This window comes from Coccinella septempunctata, chromosome 1 (assembly GCF_907165205.1).
Source record: "Coccinella septempunctata chromosome 1, icCocSept1.1, whole genome shotgun sequence".
In the NCBI taxonomy this organism is placed as follows: domain Eukaryota; kingdom Metazoa; phylum Arthropoda; class Insecta; order Coleoptera; family Coccinellidae; genus Coccinella; species Coccinella septempunctata.
The window spans coordinates 13,059,175-13,084,726 of record NC_058189.1 but is presented as its reverse complement, the minus strand read 5'-3'; the positions used below and the strand labels follow the sequence as shown (position 1 = coordinate 13,084,726).

The 25,552-nt window shown below is 35.5% G+C and overlaps 2 protein-coding genes across 5 annotated transcripts in view; both read right to left on the bottom strand.

Annotated features, from left to right (window-relative positions):
- Positions 1 to 25,552, bottom strand: part of LOC123306815 (neurocalcin homolog) — a 148,150-nt gene that overhangs the window by 106,196 nt on the left and 16,402 nt on the right. The gene's annotated exons all lie outside the window — the stretch shown is intronic.
- LOC123306581 (neuronal calcium sensor 2) overlaps positions 1 to 25,552 on the bottom strand; it is a 134,170-nt gene that overhangs the window by 92,217 nt on the left and 16,401 nt on the right. Inside the window, exon 1 of one of the 3 annotated variants that reach the window (XM_044888833.1) lies at positions 16,007 to 16,379. The exons of the other annotated variants lie outside the window; for them this stretch is intronic. The gene's annotated coding sequence lies outside the window, so the exon portion shown is untranslated. Of the gene's footprint in view, positions 1 to 16,006; positions 16,380 to 25,552 lie in introns of those variants that run through there. 3 annotated transcript variants of the gene reach the window in all.

The window sequence follows — 25,552 nt, the reverse complement described above, 5'->3', positions numbered from 1 at the left end:
ATACATTTTCTATTTTGACAGAACTTTATTCATGTATTTTTTCGTCTATAAACTATAACTCGCGTACTTAAACTGCTCATTATACAAGCCTCCCTGTCTATTTGTCTATTTGTAGTTGCTTTGTATTTTGTTGAGTGAATTCTTGTATTTATATATGTATTTCATTTATTTACTTTGACCTGTGAAAGCAATTTTCGGTAATTGTAGAAACACCAATAAACTCTCTCTCTCTCTCAATATGGAGAAGTTCGTATTGCCCAGAAAATATGAATTTTTTGTACATTGAATATTCATTATGTGAATTGATTTCCGAAGAAAGATATCATTCTGCGTAAGATTTGATAATTTTGAAAGAATTCATAATTCAATAACACCTACATTTTTCAAGTATGATTTTTAGGAAGGGTACTTGAACACTTGCTGTGTTGATGATTCAGAATAATCAATATTTGAAAACAGGAATTATGCTCAAAAATTAACCTAAAATATTATTTCGTTCGTTCATTTCTCTTTGAGAACAAGTGTGCCATGCGATGTGAAAATTCAGTTTGGCTGAAAAAGATATGGTTATTCAACTCCGAAGAAAAAATTCTTCAAATGATCCAGAAAATACAGGGAGTTATCAAAAGTGAGGCTTTTTTTTGACAGAAGGTAGAACTCAACAAAGTAAGTCGTTTAACCAAAAATTGTCTACATAAAATATCCAAGGTGGCTGAGATACAACCCCTAGAATTTCGACAAAATTTCATTGAATTTTAAGGGGGCTGTGGAAGGTGACTCCGGCATCGCAAAAACGAAACAAAACATAAACATTAATGGTTCAGTACTAAGTTCATTGGATTAGATGCATCATGTCACTTTTGAGAGAATTATAAATAATTGTTGTATCGTGCAATTTAAGGTGAAAAAAAATGTAGAAAATCGAGGCAGTTTCTTGAAAGTGCTTATGTAAGTTATATTGAAAAAGTGTTTTGATTTTTTCCCATTTCATCCCATATTTACGACAATTGTTGGAATATTCAAACAAGAGGATTGTGATGCCAATAGTGAAAACATTCGTGAATAATTCAGGAGATAAGTTTTTCCCACTGCTTTGCGATAATTCAGCTAACAAACGGTCGAGGGTCGTATTAGGATCTGTTTCAGTAATAATTTCAAATTTTTTTTCAACTTTGTCCTTTTTAAAGTTTTATATAGGTGATTTTTGTTGAAACGCTTCATTTTGACCAGTTCTACCTTCTGTTGAAAAAAAGCCTTGCCTTCAAGTACACCATACACCCTATATAGATTTTGATATTTGAGGAATAACTCTCAATATTTTGAGTTCTGCCCTGATAATCTGCTAACTGCCTGAGCTCGAAGGGCTATTGGAAGTAAAGGAGCCTAGAAATTTTCATTTATTTCAAAATTCCAGCAGAAATTTATGAATCACCCCGTACCTCCGAATCTAATGGCTTTTTGGAACAGAAGAAGCAACTTTTCTGAAATACCTAGATGACCCTCATTCACCCTTAGGGTCTGACGCTCGTGAAACACCCTGTATAAGGCTTTAAGAAGATATGGCTTTATCTTTTTCATGTTAAGGAAAAGTGTGATGGATTCAGGCGTTCGTGTTTTTTTTTTACGACACGTTCAATTTCAAGGTTTGTAGAAATAAACCAATGACTTCAAATATCCCTACAAAATGATACCAGTTGTTCTGGCCTGGCGAGAGTCTTTTCCCAGGGAAAGATTCATGGATATATAGTTCAGTTTACTCAATTCATTTCTTAAATATTAAAATATTCATAGGGGCCCAGACCCCTTGGCCTCCCCCTACATAAGCCCATTGAGGGTGACGATTTACTGAATTCCATAAAAAGACTTATGCCCGTTTTCATCAACGTTCCCTTAATTTTAAGTACCACCTTGGCCTACTTCAACAATGATCCCTAAATTTCAAGGGACACCTAAGTCTCGATTGTATACTTATACAATCGAGATTGTATACAATACAATATTTTCACTTGAAAATCATCTTTTTGTGTAGAATTTTGTTTATTTTGTTTTCCTCCTGCATTAGGAGAAGCTAAGATTTTCCTTATCTGCTGAAAGTATTTTGATTTGAAGAAAGTAACCTAATTCAGCTCAGTTAACAGCTGTTAACAGCTTTTAATTTCGCTCTGTTGAAGTTAGATTCTGTTATTTTAGTTGGATACAGTAGAGTTTTTATTTTCCATCTATTATTCAACAGTGTTCTTGTATTCTAGATAAGCTGCTAACATCCTGCTGTCCAGAATACTGCTGTACAATTTCAAACTCGGTCAGTATAGAACATTCGACGCCCAGATTAGCTTCGATAAAATGGATATTTTGAGACTTTTTATGATGACGAACTAATAGAATTGACACGCGCATCGATAAGTAGACTTCGTAAGCTGGGCTAGCTGACCATTGCCCACTTTGTTAAATTAGAAATCTCGAATCTCACCCGATTTGGCGAATTGGTTTTTCTTTGAAGAGCCATCAGATTCGAGAGAAAGGCACACTCTAAGAAATTAGTTTTTAGCATTCATTTCTCTGGGTGCGATCTCTGCGATAAGATATCTCCATTCCCCAACAGAAAGGTGAAAGAGGAATATTTTTAGGGTCTTTCATTGTCATTGAACTGACCTTTAGCATAAAATCTAACTGTAATTTCCCACGTTCACGCTAACGTGTAAATGGGACATAATGCTAGGCAGCAACGTAGACGATCATATTCGATAGTGGTTCCCCTTAAGGAGTCCGAACAAAGAAATGACTATAGCGTGTTCGGCCCAAATTGCCGCTACAAGGGTTATTAATTCGAATTTTATGTACTTTATATGCACCTCATTTCTGTATCGAGTTTGCAAGAGTGGGGTTGGGAATATCGAATATGCGAGAAAATTACAGTTTTTCCCTATGGACTGAGTAAACGAGCTTTTCATTCTCGAGACTAGTAGTTGATGAGCCGATGATGCTGAATCGGAATTTACTCGAGCGTCATGGTGACCTAGCAGATTTTGAAGATTATAGGTAGAAAGTAAAAATGGTTCTATGATGTATGCACTTTCAGCAATGGGGAAAGTGTCTGCAGGTTCTCGAATATGATAATAAATTCATGTTAATCTGACAGATTGCGTGGTGGGGCTGGCCATACGGAAGAGTTAAAAATGGTAAAAAAAATTTTCGACCGTATCAAATATTTAGAGGATATATTGATTGGGCCAAAGGAAGCTACTTTTCAAGAGACTGACAATTCGGAGGTGACGCAATATCACAGCGGTCCTTTGAAAATGTAAAAAAAAAAACGTTACTTGTACATACTCGAGCGTATCAGATTTTCATACAGATGGTTAATCTCGGTGGTGGAGAAGTGTTGACCAATTAATCTGACACTAATCAGAGGGGGGGAGAGTTTCTTAATCTGGCATTTTGAAGATGATAAAAAGGAATTTTTTGAAATATCTTCCTTCCTGTACCTCTAATCGTTTCTGTATTCGTCATGAAAGTTGTAGATAATAATATTCTATACATCTTTTGTCTGAAGCAATTTTACATACTCCTAACCGTTTTCGAGTTAGAGGGCGATAAGGGCGAGGAGCTAAGCCACACATGCAAAAGGCCAAGGTCAATGTAGGAACCCAGTTTAATATACATTCATCGCCATATATCTCAAAAACGTTCAAACGTAGTAAAAATTGCTTCGGACAAAATTTGTAGTAGATGTTATGCTCTACAACTTCAATAATGAATGAGAAAACAATTTGAATCCCAGACCAGGAGCGGAGAAAATTAACAAAAAATTGATTTTTGTTATCTTTATGGTCAATTTTTATTGTTGTTGCTAAAACTTTCAGATCATATTTTCCGTTATTCTTAAACCATTAGCTTAAAAATAAGAAAAAAGTCACTGCGCTCAAGAATGTACACGTGAGGTTTTTATTTGCAAGTTTGGCGCCCTTCCACACATTTTCAGATTAAGAGAATGTATACATTTCGACAGGTAATGAACCCCATATATATTAATCTGACACGCTCGAGTATGTACAATGATCGTTTTTTTTACTATTCTGACAGGCTGCTCTAGACAGTGTGAATTCCGAATTTTCCTCTTGGGCTCCCCAACTATAGAAATCGACATATTAAGGCCTATTTTACCAAGGATATAAAACGAGATTAGCTCAACTGGCGTTAAGGACAGAAACTCGCTGATTTATGTCGATGGCGCATTTTAATTTCAACTGAAATGGAGTGTCTCCTTACTTCACTTCATAGACAAAGCAGATGTCAATGTTGGAAAAAGTTTGTTTGAATTTTAAGAGCATTTCAATTATGTACTAGATTACCTATAATTTATATATTTATGTTCGTACAGGTTGAATGATGTTTCAATATGTAAAGGATTTCAAATTTTGAAAAACTGCTCGCTCATGCTATAACTCATCACAGCTCATTCATCAAAATCCATATATTGGCAATGAATTGCTAACTTTTCTCGGAAATTATTTTTCAAAGTATTTTTTCCGCTTACATCCCGTTAGCAAGCTGAATATTCATAATAATGAATACTCAATTCTAAAAAATACTTTTTCGGTTCAAGCATTCATTTTAAATAAGAAGAAATGAAACTCGACTAATCTAATACATACTTCACCAGTAACATCAGTGCCTTGTTATAACATTTGGGGAAATGCGATGTATTTAGAAAACGAATCAAATTAGATCTAGACGTGAAATCTTTGACAATTTTCATCAAAACCCATATGAGCTAGAACTAAAACTAATCGGCTAACACATTGACTAGGGTTTGAGTCAAGAATTCTACCAAAAAACCTGCAGAGTTAATTATGTAATGAAAAGACGTTTGAGCTTCTTTTAGTTGAAAGATATCTTTCATGATTATATGATTTTATGTTGAAGAAGAAACTCGAATATTTCACTGCCACTCAGTTATTAAGGTTTTTAATTCAGCAAAATACAGGGTGTTCGCAAAGGTGGGGCTTTTTTTTGAGAGGTAATAGAACTCCTCAAAATAAGTCATGGTACCAAAAATCGTTCATATAAAATTATTCACCAGGGCTGAGTATTTCGGAACCAAAGTTACTCGAAAGTCTGAGAAATTCCCGCTCCGAATCTGCACGCCTACTCAAGGTAGGGTGTCGGTAGTGCGTCGGATGCATGCAGTGGCTGCAGAATGTGACTACCCATATGCAATTACCAAGCTGCAGTCACATTCTGTAGCACTGCAGCCATTGCATCCGAAGCACTACCGAAACCATACCTTTATGGGTAGGCTTGTGCCGGCGAAAGGTCAGAGTCAGCGTATGATTTTTGTGAATTATCGCAAAGTAGTTGAAAAATGCCTCACGTCTACTCAAACAATGAACTTGTTGACATGATTTTAATTTATGGTGAATCCAAACAGAGTTCGGCGTGCAGGTTGTACATAAGACGATTTCCGTTAAAAATCACCCAACTCCTCGGATGTGGATGAACTTGAAGAGATGTAGGGATACTGGACGTTTGCACGAATCCCGGGGAGCAAATGTTGACAGGCCTGTTACATCGCAAATGGCAGAAATCGAGGAGCAGATTCTGTACATAGTTGAGGAACAACCGACAACAAGAACTAGATCCATAGCCAGGGTCGTCGGAATGAGCCACTGTAGAGTGTGGAAGACACTAAGACAAGAGTAATTGTACCCCTACCATTTCCAGAATGTCCAAGCACTCCAACCAGAAAACCATCCTCGAAGAAAAAAATTCTGCCTGTGGCTTTTAAATCCCCAATAATATCTAACAACATTCATTCTGTTTACTGACGAAACCACTTTCACAAGAAATAGAGTGAACAATTTCCACAATACCCATGTATGGTCTACAGAAAATCCTTACGCTATCAGAAGAACAGATTTTCAGCAAAGGTTTTCCTTGAATGACTGGATCGGACACCTGTGTGGAATGCTTATTGGGCCATTTTTTCTACCACCACGAATGTCAGGTGAAGACTTCATTTTCTCCAGAACAAATTGCCAGGATTACTATAAGATGTTCCTCTCAATATTCGGCAGAGAATGTGGTTGTTACTGGACTGAGCACCACCCCACTTTCGAAGAAACGTTCGAAATTATTTAAATAATGTGTTCCCGAATACATGGATAGGACGTGGTGGTTCTTAGCCTGTAAGCTCCCCAGATCTCAACCCCTGTGATTTCTTCCTTTGAGGTCATTTAAAAACTTTAGTGTACAGTGACGGTGAGGTGGATAGTGTGGACGAACTAAGAAAACGCATTGAAAATGCTTGTGAAATTATTCGTTGGAAAACTTATGTGATAGTTGCTGCATGTAACCATTCGATATTAAGCCGGGCCTGACTTCGTGCACATCAAACGAATGGTGTTCACTTCGAACAATTTCTGTGAAGAGTTCGGAGCAATTTTATCGGTGAGTTTATGAACTGCCTTTTTTTTGCTTATACGGCCTCTCCATTGAGGTATTTTTCCTATGCTTAATTAAAACTTTCATAATTGTACCTTTCAGAAAAAATTACCTAATAAAGTTTGAATGAGAATATGTACACAAATTTGCTATGAACTCTCATGCCGAGAAGAGATCGCAAAGGAAGCCTAGCACTTCAATTATTTGGTGAAAACGTTCTGACTGAATCCATATGGCATCGTGATTCATCCCAGGTGATATATCCTAACAGACAGATACTACGATCCAGAGTCGTATTGGTCGCATTCAGCGGACGGAGCGCAAAACGCTTCTGCTACCCATCGGTAGCGGTAGCGGTCGGGAACATGTTGAACGTTCGCTGGCAAGCCGAGATAGGATAAGGCAGTCCAACGAGCTGTCACTATCAGCTGATTAGTTGAGAAGTCTGTAGGAAAGACGTAAACAAACGGATTTTTTAAGTTTCGTTAACCTTGTGCTGGTTGTGTCAGTTTTTTTTTGTGAAAAACATAACCTAGAATTCTGACGAATTACTTTGTTGCTCTAGTATATTTCCTATAACTTATTTAACATCCTTCTTTATTACCTTCCATCAATTTTCATTTCATTTTCCTCAACAAACTCAAGCTCGTGCATCTTCCACACTAAATAACAACTACCTACTCAGTTCAAGTCCAACTTTCGCTCCTTTCCGCTACCGCTACCTAGCACAAATCAAATCCGCTCCCAAAAGTGGCGTCCGCTCCAGAACGTGTTGAGAATGTAGCGCATATGTCACCGAACGTTTACGCTAGCGTTTGGTAACAGTTGCGCAACTATTTCGTCCGCTGAATGCGACCATTGATATTGACGCCTTTTGATTGTTTTTCATATTGAATATTTTATATGAGCAACTGCCGGCGAAATGATCTCTTTTAATGAGTTCTACCAGCTGTCAAAGAAAAACCTCACCTTACAAAACCACCTGTATAACACGGGTATTCCAAAAATATATTCCGAAAACTAGAAACCCAGAAATGGGTAAAGTTATAGAAGAAAAAAGGTAGAGGAAATATTTTTATGGCTGAAATGCAAAACAGTTGAATTATAGCCTTTCTTACAAGAACCATAAAACATTCGATTGAAAGCAGTTATTAGGACCCTCCCACGTGAAATCCGACGGAAAGTTGCCAATAAGTTAATCATTTCACGCTGGTTATCCACTTGAAGGAAATTGGAAAAGGTTAAGGAACTCGAACTTGACCTGAGGGTTCACAATGATGAAAGTTCTTCAATTTTTCAAAAGCTAACTCTGATCGATTCACAATTAACAATGTAGTTTCCCTTTATAAAGGATGAGAAAGATAATACCGAAATATTATCATTATACAACCCTTTTACGTGAAAGTAAAGTTTAAAAAAAAATCTTTTATCGGTAGATTCGGCTGACTTGGGACAATTACCCCCTTGCAGATTTCTTTGTTTCTTACCATTAATGAGTGGAGGGACAAACTTATAAGATTGTGTAGCGTCTTTTCGATTAGTTTAATAATTAATTCCTTGTTGAGTTTGCCGTGACCAGAGCCTTCGAATTGACAGGAGAAGTTAACGACTTCAGGAGAGTAAAAGCGCGTTTTTTATGGCCCTTATACTCTCTAGTGTCCTGTACATGTGTTACGCTTTGTGCATGGGTAATTTTTTTCGGATACGTGGATATTGGGATAATAGACATATAAACAAGGTTGTTTACAAATCAAACGGCAACACGGATCTCATTCCTTTATTTTGTTGTTTCATAAGGTGACTTAGGACAATGCCGAATAGATACAAGCGGCGCATTGGCAGCAGGAAATATGCCGATTTTTCGCAGGATATTATTATTTACGTTATTTCCACAAAGAAATCATCAAATAATGAAAGAAATCGAAAGTACCCTTGTTTTGTTTAGTTTTTTCACAGTCGAGTTGCAATATATTTACTTCCGCTGTAATAGGGGTTTATCATTTAATTTCCTTACGGAATTTCAACTATATAATCACAAATTCTAATTTTTCAAAACTACTGACCCAAGTCACCTTTTTCATTTGAGAGTTGAGAAATCAATGAATTTTAACTTGTGTCCCAAACCTCCCAACTCGGTGGGTGACTTGGGACAAGTATTTTTTTTTTTTTAATTTATATCTGAATTCTGAAGCATGGTATATATCCTCATCAATAGTCTGAGTCATTAAGCATATTTGAACCTCTTTCTCATATGAAAATAGGTTACCGTTTTTGAAATATGCCAAGTTTAATTTCAAAATCGGCCCAAGTCACCCAAATCTACGGTACGCAATTTAATTATTGAAATATTTATTTCTGAATATAAATTTTTTGAATTATTTACACAAAATTCATTATGTCTTTAGAAAACGCCCTTGGCTCCGTCGAGAAAGAGTTTCGGTCTCATTTGAACTCGTCAGAGCAAGACAACTTCCACCACAACAAAAAGGCAACGAATTGATGGCACCTTTATTGCGATGTCTTTATCAAGAGTTTGAGCAAATAGATACATGCCATCTCCACTCTGAGATTTGAGGAAGTTAATTGAGTTAGACCTCGCTTTCTGTTAGATGACGCTAGGTTGAATACCGTACTACATTAACTATAGGTATACTCCCCACTGTATAGATACCGTACCGACTACTGACATCGAATAAAAGGGCCATCAAATCGTTCCATTTTCGTCGAGGTGGTAGTTGTGTTGTTGCTCTGAAGAGGTCAAATAAGACCGGAATCATGGTCATCACTTTGAGCGATGGAGTTTCAAAAGAAACAGCATCACAGGATGGGAGCAAGGAACAATCAAGCGAAAAACCTTCGGGATACCCTGAAATAGGCTCAGGATGAATACTTTAAGAAGGAACAACAATAAGAGAATGGATATATTAAAAGATAAATTGCAAGATGAAATAGATTTCCTTCAGCTGAACTCATACAAAAAATTTATGAGTTTATGACCGGAATTTTTTATTCTTTGTAATCTACATGTCTCAAATCGAACATTGTGAAATGGGTTATAATATTTTTTACTGCTAGATTTCTAAGGTTTATTGTTGGTAATAATAGACCAATAAGAATATGTGTTCTAGATCCAGAAGTACATTATTCTTGTGGTGGGTGTTGAAGAATTTGTTGTAATTTCCCGTGAATATCTGCGAAATTATCACAGTGTATAGATTTCTATTTATAACCACTCCTGGAAACAGAATGCTTGAGCACGCGATAGCAATTAATACACAGAGGCGAAACTCAGCTGAAACATGCTTCTCGAAATCATTTTACAAGTGTTCGTTTCTATGCCTGAATCTGCACGACTTCAAAAACAATCAGAATAATTGAGGTAGTTAGTTACAATACCACTTGAATACAATTACGTATTCTAACTTCAATAATTAATAACAGACGTTTAGCACTATGGATACTTGTTCACAAACTTATGGAATACCAATACACTAATAGAAATAATATTGTCGATCTATGTAACGTAAGCAGTATTTTATTATTCATATATTGAAAATGGAGAAAACACTAAAGTCAGTCACGAACTACTGCGCTTATGTTTAAATTCATAACTGGCAATATAAATCCAGTCGAGATGAAAACTAGTACCTACTTGGGTCTAAAATAACATCCTGAAGGGGATGTCACATGCACTTTATAAGGACTAAAGTGTAAAGGACGATATTTGGGTAGATATTTGCACTAAAGATGGAAGACCATATAATGCCAATTTTATTTTCAATTCTTATGAGTATGGCAAAATTTTTCCATCATACAACATGTTCTGATGTCGATTGCACATCAACACCCCCCAAGTTTACGAAGGGAGGATGCTATGAAGTAGGTCTGACACATTATTGCAAAGGTCTTTTCATTTTGAGTAAAATTGTCTTGGAAACACTAAAATCGCAAGCATTATCCCCCAAACAAGCTAATAATAAGAGAAAGATGACGTTTATCCTAGAAGGGACCTCAATTCTAAAAGAAAATTCAGAACAACGGAAAATGAAAACAAAGCAATCATTAATTCGTATCAAAACATATCAATTTCTCTAAAGATCAAAACAATTATTTCTAGTACCAGATAGAACACCTCGAATCAAATTAATATAGAATGAGGGACATGTTCACAAAAGATTCCAATCCATAATTCAGAAATGCAAATTGGTTCTGATCAAAATTTCGTTCACGTCACTGGAAATATCGATTGCTTTCAGAATTCCATGTCCTCTCAGTATCCTTCACGGTTTATTTTGCGGTACACGTACCTATTTTGAAATCGGATGAAAATTTTATTGACTACAATCAACACGAAATGATGTTTCAATATGTTACTCACTGGTTTATACCCAGAGCTCCATTATCATTTATCATTGACCTGAACACATTTAGGTGCCATTATTTTTAATGTTGAAACCGAAGAACAAAAATAATTATCAACATGAAATTTTCATTTTTCATGATATACAGGGCGAGTCTTTGACTCGTACCAATATTTCAACAGTAAATTTTTGAGCTCAAGAGAAACACTTTTTTTCTATACCATTTTTTAGGATTCATCACAACAATCCTAACGAACAATTTCCAATATTTTATTTCAACATGCTTATCAATGGGATGCTTGTTTTAGCATGGGTTAACCAATTTCTGTAGTGAATTTTGAATCATAGGGAAAACAATTGAACTTAAAACATATTATACAATTTTGCCAAAATGTGTTTTCGAACCACGACAAGTATTTCGCTATCACAACAGCATCTTCAGGTGGGTAAAGGACAATAAAGATAAACTCAGGGCACTGAATAAACTCCGTAAACTCACCCACCTGAAAATGCTATTATGATAGCTAAACACCTGTAGTGGTTTGAAAACTCATTTTGCGAAAATCGTTTGATCTGTTTCAAGTTCAATTATGGATTTTCATCAAGTATCGGCCACATCGATTCAATAAGGGAAAACAATTGCCTTATAAAATCAAAAGTTCAAATCTGGCTCAAGGATAAATTAACTCGAGGAAAAATTGTTTTTGAACTCATCGAGCGTTACCTACTCAAAACGCCCATGAGGGCTGTCAAATTCATTTCTTTCCTCGTTCGAGATGTGAGTTTTTCGAATTTCGAACTTTCGATTGGAATATATTGTATAATTCTTCAGGATCTATTCAAAACTCTCATCAGAACTGAAATATCTGTTATCTTAATTTCTGTGAATAACTTCATTATTTTAGCAGAATCATCTTCGAAAACACCAAGAACTCTTGAACCACGTTTATCGAAATATACAGACAGAACTCTTTTTTGCGAAAAAGACGTCACCGCTTGAAGATAACGTCAATAAGTAATCGATTACCACAACTTTCTGAAATTTGTATAAGGAACTCCAGATCTCTATAAAAACTACCCAAACTTGAAAGAAAACCAACTTCAGGGGTACCTACTAAACAATTGCATTAACGTGATTGATTCTAATCAATTCGCCCAAACAATAATTCAAGTCAAGTAACAACAAATCTCAAAAATTTCAATATCTGTGTTTATGTAAGTTATGCAAATTAGTTTTATTGTCGAAATTGCATACAAACTTCTTGTTACACCTGTATATTATGCATCTGTTTAATCAGATGCGCGTATGGACAAATAATCGTCACTCTCGAGACATAGGTTGATAGAAAAGTGCGAGACAAGTTGAAGTGTCTATTTTTTCACTTAGAATTAGAAAATTTGGAGGAGTATTTTTGTATGCTACGAATGTTAATATAAAATTTCGATAAACTCCACATATTCTTCCACTTGCATTAACAATCTCGGATATGATTGCAACCGAAGAATAAGTCTGTATGCATTGCTTCATGTCTGGATACTGTTGTTTTTCGAAAGAAAAGACGTACTAATTTCCGAACTAAAAGTCGACTATTTTTGAAGGCACTTTTCATATACCCGACTATCACTGCTGGAGCCTTGAGTTCGAGTCTTGGTTTGATAAGGGTGTTTGTGTTGTCTAATAAATATGAATGGAAACTATAATAATTGATGTTTGATCTCCATAGATGTCAGAAGCAGGATCAATCAGAATATTGATTAAATTGATAGTCAATAACCTTAAATGGCAAGACTAGAAAACGTTGTAGCGTCTAGAATTCGTATCTCAACAACGAAATTTTGAAACGAATTTTAAGTTAATTTTCTGTAAAATTTTGGTTACAAAGAGGATAGTTGCTATGAGTAACAAACCTAGAATCAACACGAGGTGGTAACGTTGCTATGAAACTAAGATCAAACGTATTTCCTAACTACATTTTGCAGTTTATTCAACGATAAACAAGTATTGTTACTTGAATAATGCAACGTTTTTCCACATATCAGTGTTTATTGGCAAGTGTTTGTTAAATACAAACCATGACAATGACTTAGTGTGTGAAGATGATTTGGTCATTGACAGGTTTTTTATCAACCATTTTTATTGCTTATAGGGATGTAACTATGAACTCATTGAATTCGAATTTTCACATTTTGTATGTATTTTGAAGTCAATAACATACACTCAAAGAGATTGATTGGTGTTTTAGAAGTATTTTCTTAGGGTAGTTACTGGTGAATAACCTGAAATAAAAAACACAATTACAAAGAAAGATGAACATGTTATTGATGCTTTTACAAAAGTTCGAGTTCTTATACCTAAGAAAGGGATCAATCTTCTTAGTTATTAGTTCTTAGTAACTCTGCATAAACCCACCATCATTCTGACTTCTTGCCTTATTGGAACCTTCAATTCTTCCGTAGGGGGTCTTGATGCAGAAACTTTATTTTTTATGTAGAGGGAGTCCGGGAGATTTGCTCAGGTAGGAGACTCGAACCACCTCAAATATTTCAATTCAAATTTCGCGCTACCGGTATCGTGAATAGCTTGCGACATACTCGTAACAAGGCACAACTAGTGGCGGCTCCATTTTGGCCGCCATCAGAACAGTTCGGGAGTGAGAGGGTTGAACGTGATTTTGTTTTTAGGAAGTAAGAAATTGAATAATTTCTGTTTGTTGCACTGTCTGAAAAGTTAAATAGGTGCTTGATGTTATTTAGTTTCATTGCTTTCATTGATTAATATTGTTTCACAAACGATGAGACTTTTTTATAATAGTTGTAAAAGTTTCAAGAAAACATCTTTTGAATGGACTAAAAGGGAGAGCGGGAGACTCTACCCATGGTATGGTTGGAAGACATAATCAGTGGTCCAAGTTTTCCGCACTTGCTTATATAATAGTTCGCAAAAAAGAGAATTGAATAATAGAAATAACTAGAAAAACATATACAAAGCTTCGAAAAAGTAAAAAATATCTCGGAAATAAGTGAGAGTGAAATATGTATTTCATACGCTGATATGCATCTGATGATGAAAACCTTGATATGTCAAGGTTTTCATCGTTGGTGATTGAAAATTGTTTTCTTTCGATGTTTTTCCTGATAAACAAACTCTCAAGTCAAGTCAAGTCTCTCTCGACCCCTGTTCAACTCTCCCATGGGTTACAGATACAACTTAAGTGGCTTCAGAGTGAAAAGGGGTTCAACCCTCCCGGACTCCCCATATCCCCAATAAAAAAATCTAGTGGTCAGGTGGCCGAGCAAGCCAGTCGATAGGTCCTCTTCTACCGATCCATCGGACACTGAAAATGTTTGTGACAATTCGAATTCAATGAGTTTATGGATTTCATCCCTATAATAAAAAAGGTTTGATGGAAAAACCATCAACGGCCAAATTATTCTCAGCGTCAAAAGGTCTATCCATTTTTGGCCCAGTTGGAGTGGCCATTCAAAAAACTCAACAACCTTCCACCCCAGAGTGAACTTCTCAAATAAAGTTGAGAAATTAAAAAAAAATTTCTACGAAAAAGTTTATTCTGAAGATATTAATTATGCACGTTACCTTTTACTCACTCTGTATATTTTTCAGTATTGAATTTTAATGCGGATATGACGTTTCAAAGGAACTATACTTCATTTAAATTCATTTTATCAGTCGGTTGGCCATGAAATAATTTTCTCAAGTTTTTGTAACTAGAACGAAGTTAGGTTGGCACTCATGAAATCCCGTTAATGTCATAACGCCGTTGTCACAACTAATATCAATTTTTATTACAAAAATGTCGAAAGTGATTCAAAAAAGGGACAGGTTTTCAGGAGTGCTATTTAGAATTCAGGTCCGCTCATTCAAATAGTTATACCCTGATATTCTAAAATCCACAATACGTCAGACGGTAGCGAACATATTCAATGTAAGAGAATTTACATAATGTTTCATCTGAATCTAAACGACTTATATTTCAGCTCAATATTTCCACAATCAGAAAGATTGTGAATGAAGAGGATGACAAAGAATTTCCTTCTATTGGGAGACCCAAAAAAGTGGTGTCATTTGAGAATTTTATGTTTGAGTGAATTAATGCGAAAGTTTACTACAGGATTTTCGATAAATGTCATCGGGGAATAATTTTCCTAAAATGGATTTTTCTATTTTTCATTTGACTTGTCCTATACATTGTAAATGTCTTAAGGTACCAATAAATACCTAATTATTATAATTGTATCAATGTATTAAGATGAATAACCACAAATAGGCGCCAGTTGTCCTGTTAATTGCTTATTCATGTGAAATTTTTGTTCAAAGGTGAAGTTCATCTTAACTTGAAACTTCCTTCAATTCCTTTTACTTATATTGATGCAAGATGATTTTTGTTGAAGAATTTAACATTCTTGCAATTATCTGTTAATTCCTTCGGGAGATACCCATTCCCAACCACTGCATCATATGCATTTCATCTTCGGGTTAATATTTTTTGAATCTACTACTGATGTTAGCCAAAGAAGATAACGAACATTAACTCTCCTCAAGCTAGTGCATATTATGATATTATACTGATCTCTTGTATTTTCCATGTAAATAACTGGATTTGGTATGCCTTCAATCAGTTTGTATAAACTTCAATTATGTTCGTCATATATTTTCCGAAGAGATTCGACATTGTGATAAACTACGTAATAACAGAAACTTTTACGTAGAACGGGCAACATAGCGTTTATTTAAAACCCAAAAATGTTTTGACAAGCTTCATAACCCCACATTTTCATACTATACAGAGTGAAATGTGTCAAATTTCCATGGCCAACCAACTGCTAATATAAAAGTGAATGAAGTATAGTTGCTATTCATCAATTGTTACTGAAAGTACTACCACAAATGGCAACAAAACACGAATGGTGTTCAACAAAATGCAGGTTTTATGAATGATCATTATCGTGAATCATCACGGTAGCCATGAATCGATTCTTCACTTGACAGACATTAAAAAAAGAAAATTAAAAAACGTTAAAAAACAGTATCAAAACTGCAGCGCAAAAGTAATAAAGAAATGCCACAGGTACACAGAAAGAAGAATAAAGCAGCCTTCGGCAGACGAAGGCGACATCCATTCAAAGTAAACTCACTAAAACATGAAAAAAAGATAGTGTCACAACAGATAACATAAAATTACCGTAAGAGAGAAGAATCTGAAATTGACTTAGATGTCCTGTGTAGATCTCCAAGAGACAGACGACGGTCGAGATGAATGGCAGCAGAAAGACCAGAGAGAATCAGCTCGTTTAATCCTGTTCAACACATCTGAATGTATCCCGCAAGAATAAAGACCATGATTAGATGGATGAATGATGGCACAGACACATAGTACGGATAGAGAGGCGTGAACGAGAAGAGTATCACTAAATCACTGAAATCCCATCGCAATCAGGCGAACTGGAGGTTGAGGAAAGGAAGCAGTATCGAGTGAACGTATTCGGAGCGGAGCAGCATGCGAACCAGCCGGGCTCAGGTAATCCTGCGACTGGCCTTGCGGATCGGTGGCGGCGCCTCCCGCAAGATCAATATCGTCGGGAGCGGGCTCTCTCTCGTGCGCGCTACCAGACCCTCATAAAGTGGGGGCGCTATACACGGAGAAAGCGATTTGGTGTTTTGCTACTAGCGAGACTCAACAAATTTCCCGTTGGAAAATGGGTACGGGATTCTCAAAACTGACATGGGCGTGTTGTGATGGGGTTAATTATTCTAGCACCGGATGTTCCCCCGTAAGCCAAACCAGCGGGACTTTCACTGTCGCGTTACGAATTGGCGAATGCGCACGGCCTCATCTCGGTCCATTATTCCGGATGATGAATTTTGGGATGATTTCACCCCGTCCGAATTCACCCCATTTCCCGTTGCGAGCTACGTGGGAATTGAAAAGGGGGCGCGAATTACGAAATTAGCAACGATGCAACAACGTTGTTCCGAATTGACAGCGGCGTTTTTTTCCCAGATCAACCGGACCGAAATAATTTAAATTTGCCTTATACCCTTGGTAAGGCGAACGTGCGTCAGACTTCGATTGATCCAGTGATATAATAGCTATGATTACACGACTCTACAAAAAATTTTTCGTTCTTTGTCCTATCGTTTATACTAAGATTTTCCGGTTAATTATTCACAAAAACGAAAAGAAAATACGTTTTTTTTTTGGTATAAAGTTTGCTTTTGTGATAGTTATAGTATGAATACTCATTCTTCATTTTTTTTATAATTTTTAATAATTCAAAAACCGCGCGATGAGAGTGGGGTGTTTACCCTTACGAAGTGTCACTAGTGGACACTCGAATCATAAACAACGATAAGATGTTGTTTACAAGCCCAGACAATCTTTAAATGTCGTCAAGAAAGTGTAAATACGATGCTGATGCATTTTGTTTTATATGTGGTCAATTTATTATAATTCGTGAAGTGAACTACGAATTAAAGACATTTCACGTTCTCTCTGAAGCCTATGAAGCATATTTTGACTTTCCTGTTTGGAATCAAGACAAGCCATGGGCTCTACATGTTGCTTGTAGTTATTGTAAATGATATCGTTGAATCAGTCTCCTAAACACAGAAGCAAACTTCTTCATGCCATATATTTTTTTTTCGTCTAATTAGGATCTAAACTATCGGAATTTTATGCTTTGCAGTCAAAGTCAAATTTGGTGTTGACCCGTGTTATTATTCAAAATAGGAGAGGAATGAACGAAGGAGTAGAAGGGCCAAGGAATTATTTTATTTTCAACCCCGACATACGGGGTGATTCATGAACATTGGCCTAAATTTGCGATAGCCATAACATAACAGGAATGAAAGGTCCGTCTCCGATCAAATTTTAGGGGTTTTTTCACATGATATACTTATCAAAATTTTCAGGACAGTAGTCAGAATATCATGATTTTTCTTTCAAGCTCCAAAATCTCCTTGTTTTACATTCCTCACAGAAATTTCGTTGTTGCCATGAAAAACCGCATAATTCATTCTAAGTTCTAAGGAATTCAATTTTCACTCTGCATGGCACACTTGACACAAGGGAATAGGAACCGGACGAATTCATGTTTCATAATAATTTTTTCGAAATGCGGTCCTGTTTTTATTCCTTTGGTAATATTATTCGTTGTCTTCGGTTGAGATTTTAAATTTCATTCTCAAATTTAATTTTCAAATCTTTTTCAATGTGAACCCTCTGTTTCCACTGAGTGTGCGTGATAAGTGATCACTATCTCATTGACAGTGTCACTTTTGAACTACTTATCGTAAATAGTTACGGATTCCTGTAAGCTACAGACCACTAAAAACCATCTATACTTCATTCAAATTTATTTTAGCAGTCGGTTGGCCATGAAATAATTTTCTCAAGTTTTCGTGACTAGAACGAAGTTAGGTTGGCACAACTTATATCAATTTTTATTACGAAAATGCCGAAAGTGATTGAAAAAAGAGACAGGGTGTCAGAAAGTGCTATTTAGAATTCAGGTCCGCTCATTCAAATACCCATACAGCACATGACGTCCAATGGACGTCCATTTTATATCCAAATGAAGTACAAACGTCCACGGACCTTATATGGAAGTCCAATGGATGTACATTTCTGGACATTTACTGTACGTTCAAAAATGGACGTTTTATGGATGTCCATTGTACTTTAAATAAGGGATGTTGGACCAACATCCATATACGTCCCTTATTGGACATCCTCTGGATATACAAATCTGGATCTTAATTGTACAATCAGAAATTGTACGTTAGTGTACGTCCATTCAACGTACAATTTTGGATCAACGTGAATTATCCATGATTGTACATCTTTTGGATGTTCGGATCTGGATACAAATATGTACATCCAGAAATTGTACTTTTCTGTATGACAACTGGATGTATCATTTTCTAGTATCTATAATTATTCATTTCTCAACATTCGTAGGATGTACATTTCTGGACATTCACTGTACGTTCAAAAATGGACGTTTTATGGATGTCCATTGTACTTTAAATAAGGGATGTTGGACAAACATCCATATACGTCCCTTATTGGACATCCTATGGATATACAAATTTGGATCTTAATTGTACTATCAGAAATTGTACGTTAGTGTACGTCCATTCAACGTACAATTTTGGATCAAGGTGAATTATCCATGAATGTACATCTTTTGGATGTTCGGATCTGGATATAAAAATGTACTTCCAGAAATTGTACTTTTCTGTACGACAACTGGATGTATCATTTTCTAGTATCTATAATTATACATTTCTCAACATTCGTAGGATGTACATTTCTGGACATTTACTGTACGTTCAAAAATGGACGTTTTATGGATGTCCATTGTACTTTAAATAAGGGATGTTGGACAAACATCCATATACGTCCCTTATTGGACATCCTATGGATATACAAATTTGGATCTTAATTGTACTATCAGAAATTGTACGTTAGTGTACGTCCATTCAACGTACAATTTTGGATCAACGTTAATTATCCATGAATGTACATCTTTTGGATGTTCGGATCTGGATATAAATATGTACTTCCAGAAATTGTACTTTTCTGTACAACAACTGGATGTATCATTTTCTAGTATCTAAAATTATTCATTTCACAACATTCGTAGGATGTAGATTTCTGGACATTAACTGTACTTTCAAAAATGAACGTTTTATGGATGTCCATTGTACTTTAAATAAGGGATGTTGGAAATAACAGGAATGTGCATGCAAGGATATACCCTTGTATTGCTGCCATGTCGGTCTCGGCTCTTATTGAGAGTAGGTACATACTGACTGTGTTGAAACCCAGATGTTGCGCCCTCTCATAATTATAATTATTCCTTTTTTTACTCTGGAACTTTGGTCCCAAAGACCGAAACATTTATTTTTTGAGTTTCATTTCAGTAACACACAGCGAAATATTGAATCAGAACAGAATATCTAAGAGAACCTCATTAATCGGTAATCAGTGGATTTTGAAGTGGACTCGACATATTTTGTAAATTTGTGAATATTTTGGCTTTAGCTTGTTGAACTACATTTGAGGTATAGTGTCTAGTTCTAGTTCCAGTGTGTGGTGCATATATTTGATAGAAACGAGGTGAGTCAAAGTTTTTATTCTTGAGGGAAGTGACAAATTTACGTGTAGAAAGAAAAATATAATCTAATGGGTAGAAATGTTGAAGGAATTGAATGTTGAATGCTTATACGAACCACGAATGTTCATCTCTGTTTCATGTTAATTTGATGATTTCATTAGTTATAATTATATTCATACTATCATAAAAAATATATTTTTGTCTTTTCACAACCATGAATATCTATTATTTGGTAGGGGGGCAACAATATAAGAATATGAAACGGAATTACGAGAAAACATCCAGAAATTCAATTTTCAATAGATATTATCACCATTCTATTATAATTATAGTATGGTGATGTACTATATGATATGACAACAGCAAAATTTCAATGAAATAAATTTACAGAAACGGCCATACACTCCAGTAAAGGGGACAGGAAGAAGATAGAAGAGGCTATTTCTAAATGGGTTCGAGGAGCCAACGATAGAAAATATATCATAAGTGTTTCCTGTTCAGTGTATATATACCTATATATCTGCTTCTTTGATATTCAGTTTTTTATAGTTTAGTTTTTTTTTGCTTAGGGACAGTAGTCCAATGTTCAAATTATACTTGTTATTTATTTTATTTCAATTTTTCACATAAAGATGTGGAACATTTCCAGGCATTTCATTTTTCAATAATCCCAATCTCCTTATAATTATCAATAAATATATGTATTGATAGGTGGGATTTTAAAATACCCTTTTCGAATCAAACTTAAAAAATGCTAACCCCAATAAAATGGGCATTTGAGACTCCCAAATAACGTCCACTTATGTACAATGAATGGTCCAGAAAATGTCCGAACCTCACTGGATTCAACATCCTATGGACGTACATACAGGATGTACAATGGACGAACATACAGGTATGTCCATAGGATGTTAAATCCAGTGAAGTTCGGATGTACAATGGACGTACCTGTATGTTCGTCCATTGTACATCCTGTATGTACGTCCAATGTACATCCTATATGTACGTCCACTGGACATCCCGTATGTACGTCCATTGTATATCTTGTATGTACGTCCAATGTATATACTGTATGTACGTCCAATGTACATCCTGTATGTACGTCCAATGTACATCCTGTATGTACGTCCAATGTACATCCTGTCTGTACATCCATTGTACATCCTATATGTACGTCCATAGGATGTTAAATCCAGTGAGGGTCGGACGTTTTCTGGACCAAACATTGTACATAACTGGACGTACAATGGATGTCCGTCATGTCCATTTTGTACGTCCAATGGACATTCAATGGATATACATGTGCTGTATGGGTAGTTATACCCTGATATTCTTAAATCCACAATACGTCAGACAGTAGCGAACATATTCAATGTAAGAGAATTTATATAATGTTTCATCTGAATCTAAACGACTCATTTTTCAGCTGGATATTTCCACCCAATTTCCATTGGGAGACCCAAAAAAGTGGTGGCATTTGAGAAATTTATGTTTGAGTGAATTAATGCGAAAAGTTTATTACAGGATTTTCGACAAATGTCATCGGAGAATAAGTTCCCTAAAATGGATTTTTCTATTTTTCATTTGACTTGTCCTATACAATGTAAATGTCTCAAGGTACTAATAAATACCTAATTATTATTATTGTATCAATGTATTAAGATGAACAGCCACAAATACGCGCCAGTTGTCCTGTTACTTGTTTATTCATGTGAAATTTTTGTTCAAAGCTGAAGTTCATCTTGTCTTGAAACTTAATTCCTTGTACTTATATTGATTCAAGATGATTTTTGTTGAAGAATTTAACATTCTTGTAATTATCTGTTAATTCCTTCGGGAGATACCCATTCCCAACGACTGCATCATATGCATTTCATCTTCGGGTTAATATTTTTGAAATCTACAAATGATGTAAGCCAAAGAAGATAACGAACATTAACCCTCCTCAAGCTAGTGCATATTATGGTATTATACTGATCTCTTGTATTTTCCATGCAAATAACTGGATTTGGTATGCCTTCAATCAGTTTGTATAAACTTCAATTATGTTCGTCACATATTTTCCGAAGAGATTCGACATTGTGATAAAATACGTAATAACAGAAACTTTTACGTAGAACGGGCAACATAGCGTTGATTTAAAGCCCAAAAATGTTTTGACAAGCTTCATAACCCCACATTTTCGTACTATACAGAGTGAAATGTGTCAAATTTCCATGGCCAACCGACTGCTAAAATAAAAGTGAATGAAGTATAGAATTGCAATTTTCCTGTAAGCTTATGAAAAATTACAGATTGGCTTATAGATGAAAGCAGAATACCACCATAAAATGAAGTAAACCCTCTTAAGAAATGTAATACGTCAGTGAATTCGCTTTGAAGCACAAAAAATTTCGACTTATATTCCGCGGTAAATATGCTTAATGGCTTTTTTCACACACATTTGTGTTAATTGAATTCAAGAGAAGATGTTCTATGCTTTCAATTAATTATAACTGTCAAAATCAGTTCTTGGGCCTCACATATTTGAAAAAAGGTTAACAGAAAAAATAAATTTAAATTTTATTCAATTTACTTTAGCTCCAGGGCTAGAGGAATTGAATATCAGCTTGATGGTGCAGGTCCTCATGCACCATTTCAGAAACGTTACGCAATATCTGAATAACCGAACAGATGGATAGGAAATGATGAACCTATGGCATGGTCCTCAAGGTAGCCGGATCTAACGTCCCTAGATAATTTTCTGTGGGGTTGTCTGAAAGTGAAAATATATACCACTGAAATAACTTCACGGGAAGTATTTGAGGCAGAGGATAGATGAAGCCTGCGCAGGAGTTGAACAAAATCCCGATATGATGAAAAGGGTAATAAATAATCTGATTTTAAGAGCTAAGAAATCTGTCGAGATTGAAGATTTCCATTTCGAACATCTCTTATGATAGTACATTTTCATTGTTGTTTTATGGAAGGAAATAAATAGGTTAATGTTTTTCGGAAGAATAAATTTTAATACTTATATGTGTTATGAAGCAATTACATTTACGGATTACATTTTCCATGTAAAAATTTAATTTTAATTGAAAATTTAATTTAATTTAAAAGAATTCACAGCTCGATTTCGCATACTTTTAATCACTCTTTTAGGAACACTCAGTGGGTGCTGAGGGTTTAAAATGAAAAAGAGTTGAACAGAATTTGAAATAATTCAAAATCTCGGCCAAAGAAATACGAACAGGGCCGCATTTCGAAAAAATTACATAAAACATGAATTCCGATTCTCTGGTGACAAGTGTGCCTTGAAAATTGAAAACTGAATTCCTTAAAATAAATTACATATGTAGTTTTTCATGGCATTAACGAAATCTCTGTGAGGGATGTAAAAAATATAGATTTTGGAGCTTAAAAGAAAAATCATGATATTCTGAGAACTGCCCTGCCCTTTTTTATCGATATTTTTATCGATGAGCCGTTTGAAAAAACTTGAACCAACCCATGAAATTTTATCGAAATCGGACCTTGCAGTCCAGAGTTATAACTATCGCAAATTTAGACTAATGTTCATGAATAACGCCGTATCCCTGAAACTAATAGCCTTAGGATAGAAAACAAGCAAGATTTCTGTAAGACCTGGAACACCTGCATTCACCATTAGGCTATGGCCAACGACTCACGAAACACCCTGTATAAGTCAGGATTTTTAGTAATATTCCGAGTCAACCCCTCAGAATATGACGAATTCAACTTGCAGAATATTTTGCCAAGAGCTGTATACAAGTTTGAAGGAAAAATCATTCTGCGAAGGTTATGAATAGCATATTCCAAAACAAATGCCATATCTGTAGGGGCTCGTGGGCGAAGATTATGGATAGGATTGCAATAAAGGACACCTTGCAGAAATCTGTTTTTGATTAAACCAAGTTCCATATAAAAAATCATTTTTGAATATCAAGAAAGAAATCGTAGTTTATTGGGCTATTTCTACCATTGTGAACCCTTCTCTCCAAATAGATGGATCGGGGGCGGTAGACCACAGTCACGGCCTGTCAGATTCACAGATTTAAATAGTATAGATTTATTGCTAAGGAGTAGTCTGAAATCCGTAGTAAATACTCTGGATGAACTCATGAATAGTTTGAAATAATAAAGCTTTTTCTGAGAGTGTTCCGTGGCCTATGAAAAAAACAAGCTTATACTAAGATTGAAGTAGAGTATTTACAAAATTTGATGCGATTCAGCTCTATTATGTGAGTTTTACTTAAGTTTTTGTAGTTTTTTGTTGTTTTTTGTTATTTTCATAGTTCCTTTTTACCATGTAAATACATACAACAATTTAGTGATAGTTGATATATTGCATGAATCGACTTAATAGTCAACATCTGAAACACGAGAGAACGAGAGAATGGTTAAAACATCGAGCATCGAGAATTATAAGACTCAGAGAAAAAAATCTTCAAGGACCCCCTATCACTTTTTTTGAAATAATAAGATATATAAGAAAGCAGATCATAGATATCTTGATTCGTTCTCGAGTTACTGAAAACAGACGTTCAAATATTTCGCCAGATCTTAGTTTATTTTCGAGATACCCGATAAATATTAAAACATTTTCACCGTAGTAATTTTTATGTTTTATGTGAAAGGTGTCCCATTTCAAGAATGAAGTCGAAAAACTAAATATCTTTGAAATTGATGACATTTTTGAAAAACCGATAAACCGTATGTTTTCGACAAATCTGCGAATGAAAAACTTCATTGGTAGATATAGGTTGTCCAATTTGATAAACACTTTCATCCATATCTGTGGCTTGGTAAATAATGAAAATAAAAAGTATTGAAATGAATGAAAAAAATTTTTTGTAATTTTTCAAATTAGAAACCGAGATATAGCGAAATATCTGAAAGGTTACAAAATACTTGTAGAGCATGTTGTAATTTTAGATACCTACATCAAAGCGCGTCGCCGCTAGGTGTTCCACTACCTGACCTTGAGAGTAGGTGCTGACTAATGTACCTACACCCTCAATACTAAATCATATTTAATTATGAGCCATTACAAAACTCTTGCCGATTTTCGTTGCCAGCTCTCGGACTATCATTGCAACTCTTGTAAACCATCCAGAAAAGATAAATACCACTAATTAACTGCCCAACTTCAACTACTGTCGTTAGAACATTTCGGGAGTCAGAATTGTGGCTGTTCTATAGATATTATAACGGTCGATGCACCGCTGAGCTACAGGAAATAATCTCAGCTGCTGCCAAATTCTCTCTCATCATGCACATCCCTTTGCTATTCAATTAAAAACTTTCAAGTTCTGTTGACAAAAAGTCCTCCTTCCACCGAAGTGGAAAATTGTGGTACGCTTCCAGCTGATGTATTTTACTCCGAATATAATCCCTAACAATTGAAAAAAGGAAAAAACTTGCTGCCATTTTCAGATCAGGGCACCAACTAAATCCTACAGCTTACCCTTTACCTCAGGCGGACAAATAAAAAAACCTTATAGAGAAATGCCGTTTAGAGAAACCTACTTTGGCCTACCGAATGAAGCATTCTATTTAAGATATCGAGTTTATTTAGGACACCCTCCCCTCCCTTTTCACGT